Source organism: Triticum aestivum, chromosome 3B, assembly GCF_018294505.1.
Source record: "Triticum aestivum cultivar Chinese Spring chromosome 3B, IWGSC CS RefSeq v2.1, whole genome shotgun sequence".
Lineage (NCBI taxonomy): Eukaryota > Viridiplantae > Streptophyta > Magnoliopsida > Poales > Poaceae > Triticum > Triticum aestivum.
The window spans coordinates 742,072,700-742,077,077 of NC_057801.1; positions in this window are offsets into that span (position 1 = coordinate 742,072,700).

Genomic DNA, 4,378 nt, shown 5'->3' on the forward strand with positions numbered 1-4,378 from the left:
GGAGTTGGAGGTAAGGGTGGCGCAGCTGGAGGCAGATCTGAAGGCGGGCGGCGAAGAGCTTGCCGCGCTCAAGCAGGAGCGCGAGAAGGATGCCCTTGCCCACGGTGATCTGCAGGTCCAACTTGCCGAGAAGGGCAAGGAGCTGAGCGCCGCCAAGGACTCCAACGCCGATCTGGAGCTGAAGCTGTCCACCTTGACGGAGACGCTAGACGGCGCCAAGAAGCGGGAGGCGGACTTGAAGAAGGAAATCAAGGCCAACGAGGCGCTGCTGACGAAGGCCGCCGAAACCCAGAATCTCCTCAGGGATACTGTGGAGCTCTGGACGGAGGGGCTCGTCAACATTGCTGCAGTCATCAAAGAGGAGCTGGTGCAACTGGGGGTGGAGGGCTTCGGATACCCCTCCGACGAGAACCTCCAGCCTAGTGTCAAGCTCACTCTGTTCTTCAAGAGCGTGGCGACGGCCCTCCAGCAACTCCGGGAAAGGATCCCAAGGTAGCTGGCCGACGAGTCGCGCACGATTTGCGCCGGAGTTCTGGAGAAGGTGCTGGTGAAGGTGGCCTTCCGCAACCCAGGCCTCAACCTCACCAACGTCCTCAAGAGGCTGCCGGCTGATGCTGATCTTGACGCACTCAAGGCCCTCGTCGCACCCATTGTAGACAGGGTGAACGAGGTCAAAAGGGTTGACGGCGATCGCGTAGACTAGGCCGTCTATTTTCTTCTTTTCTTGCCACTGCCAATCATGTCATAGGAACACTTTGTTAGAAGCGCGACAAGTTACTTTTGTAATATAACTCCATCTTAGGTAATAATTGCTGTGTTACTTCCTTTACTCGACTTCTTGGCTTTGTATGTTTCTGCCCTATGCTTTCTAGGGAAACTTGTCGGCGTAGGCACCCTTGCCGCGAGCGCCGAGTGCGGAACTTCAGCAGCCTGCTGGCGGGGCCGCTACCGACAAGCAACCTTGTCGCAACTAGTCCCAGCTCACTTAAGTTGTTGAGCGGACTCGAAACAAAATAAGGGCGCAACTAGCTGCAAGTTGGTTCCTTCGCACACAGGTTTTCCATACAAAGCGCGGTCGTTCAAGGAAAATAACTTAAAATATTAAAAAACTGATTGCTCAAACTTTGGCAACTTAGCTTTTCTGTCATTTGCTTCCCAGCAAGGCGAAACTTTCTTGAACGGCTTTGGTCCACACCATTATCTCCTCCTTCCCCCCGGCAAACCTTGTGGGCGAGGAAACTTTCTTCCCTCATACTCTGCAGTATTGTTCGTTGCTTGCTCCTTGGGAAAGTGCATCTGGACTACGTACTTGAGGTGCTCTCCGGTGGGTGCGATAAGCAGCACGCCAGCACCGGCGCCTTGCAGCGAGAAGGCACCATCAAAGTACATGAGCCACTCCTTGCTTGTCTCCTTGACGGGGATGCTTGTTTCTGGAATTTCTTCATCTGGGGTTGGCGTCCATTCTGCTATGAACTCTGCCAATGCTCTGCTCTGGATAGTTGAAGTGCTTTCAAACTTGAGGCCAAAGCTTGACAATTCCAGTGCCCACTCGACGATCCTGCCTGTTGCTTCTGGATTCTGCAATATCCTTTTCAGCGGAAAGTGAGTGACAACTGTGATCTCATGTGCTTGGAAGTAATGGCGCAACTTTCTCGAGGCCATGAGGAGGCCGAAAAGCAACTTCTGCACACCAGAGTACCTTGACCTAGCCCCCTGGAGAAGGGAGCTAACAAAGTAATTTGGGCGCTGCACCATTTTCTTCTGCACCTCCTTGCATGCCTGCGCAGATCCATCTTTGTCGGGACCAGAGCTTGTCGGAGAGGCCCCCTGCTTGTCGCTGGATGCGCTTGCCGGGTTTGCTGGCTCATCATCTGCCTCCCTCTCCGCTACTAATGCAGCACTAACCACTTCATTGGTTGCCGCTAGATATAGTAGCAACTTCTCTTGTGGCTTAGGTGCGACAAGTATTGGAGTGGAGGACAGGTACCTCTTCAAGTCCTGCAGCGCAGCCTCCGCTTCCGGAGTCCATTTCATTGGACCTGCCTTTTTCAATATTTTGAAAAATGGCAGGGCGCGCTCAGCTGACTTAGAGATAAACCTGCTGAGAGCAGCCACGTAACCGGCAAGCCTTCGCACATCCTTGACGCGCTTTGGTGCCTCAATCTGCTCGATGGCCTTGATCTTGTCGGGGTTGGCTTCGATTCCCCGCTGAGACACAAAGAACCCGAGAAGCTTGCCGGAAGGGACTCCAAACACGCACTTCTCTAGGTTGAGCTTGAGGTTGATCTTGCGCAGATTTGCAAAAGTTTCTTCTAAATCTTGGATCAGGGTAGCTTTGTCTTTGCTCTTGACCACTATATCATCCATGTAGGCTTCCACATTTTTGTGTATCTGCGGCTCAAAAGCGACATGGACTACCCTTGCAAATGTTGAACCAGCATTCTTCAACCCGAAGGGCATCCGTACAAAATAGTATGTGCCACATGGGGTGATGAATGCGGTTTTCTCCTCATCCTCTTCTGCCATGAAGATCTGATGGTATCCTGAATATGCGTCAAGAAATGAAAGCAAATCACATCCGGCTGTGGAGTCAACAATCTGGTCAATGCGCGGCAAGGGAAATGGATCTTTGGGACAAGCTTTATTGACATCAGTGAAGTCTATACAAAGCCTCCATTTCCCGTTAGCTTTGCGCACGACTACAGGATTGGCCAACCACGTGGGATGGAGCACTCCTCTGACAAGGCATGCTGCTTCCAGCTTCCTGATTTCTTCTGCAATGAACTCTTGGCGCTCCACTGCTTGCTTCCTGACTTTCTGCTTGACGGGCCGTGCGTGAGGACAAACGGCTAGGTGGTGCTCAATTACTTTTCTGGGAACACCGGGGATATCAGACGGTTGCCATGCAAACACGTCGACATTCGCCCGCAGGAAAGCAATGAGCACGCTTTCCTATTTGGGGTCGAGAGTGGCACTGATGGTGAAGGTACCACCAGTGCCGTCCTCCTTGGCGGACACCTTCTTGGTCTCAGGTGGAGCTGTCATCGTCTTCTTACACTTTCCGGTGGAACTCGATGGTGCGTCCTCGATGGTAGCGCAGCACTCTGAAGAGGTGCGCTTGCCGGAGTGGGCATCAGAGCTCTTGCCGGACTTGGTCTTCCTCTTCCCCCCGGGAGCTTCAATGGCAAGTGACTTGTGATCGGCTGCGGCTGCTGCATCCCGGTAGATCTTGTCGGCACAGATAAGGGCATCTTTCTTGTCGCCAGAGACAGAGATAACACTTATCGGGCCTGGCATCTTCAGTACGTTGTAGGCATAATGAGAGGCTGCCATGAACTTGCCAGCGCAGGACGGCCGAGGATCCCATTATAGGGCAATGGAATATCAGCCACGTCAAAAGTGACCCTCTCAGTTCTGAAATTCAGCTCGCTGCCAAATGTGACCGGCAGCGTGATCTTTCCCTTTGGCTTGCTCCTTCCCGGGTTGATTCCTTGGAACGCGCCGGTTTCTTCGAGCTCGCTGTCAGTGATCTGGAGTTTCTGGAGGACCGGGGAGGATATCAGGTTCAAGCCGGCCCCGCCGTCAACTAGCATCTTCGTGACCTTGAGGTTGCGGATAGTTGGTGAAACCAACATCGGCAAGCACCCGACCGCAGTTATGTGATCAGGGTGATCCTCAATATCGAAGATGATAGGCATGCTGGACCATTTCAGAGGCTTGCGTGACTCCACGGATGTTTCTGCTGCATTAACTTCCCGCATCCACTGCTTGAGTTGGCGGTGTGAAGCATGCAGGGAAGCACCACCGTCAACGCATAGGACCTCTGTGGCTTTCTGAAATTCCTGCTCATCGGCCTCGTCATCATCCATGTCTTCGTCATCGTCGTCATCTTCATCCTTGTCGCGGCCGCGGGGAGGTCTATCTCCTTGCCGCTGCTTGGCCTTGCCGCGGCGTCCTCCCCGGCCGGGGCGTTTCTTGCCGGCTCCTCCACCACCTTCCTGGGCCTTCTCCTTGTCGCGTCGCTCGTACTCAGCTTTTTGCAGCTCAACAAGCTGCTCAACCTTCTTGCAACTCTGGAGATCGTGGCCCTTGGTGCGGTGGATCTTGCAATACTGCTTGCCGGAGCTGTCCTGCTTGTCGGCGGCCGCCACAGGCTGGGCCTTCTTGCCGGAGCCACCATCCTTAGCTTCCTTGGCGCCACCTCCGTTGCCGGTCTGCTCGACAGCTAGCACTTCTTTGCCCTTTTTCCTTTTGTTGTTCCGCCGTCGGCCTTTCCTTGCCGGGGCGGCATCCTCACTGTCTGACCCTGTTGCTCCCGTGTTCTCTCCGGGGAACCTCCTTCCCTCTTCAGCGCGTGCACACTTGTCGGCCAGGGCAT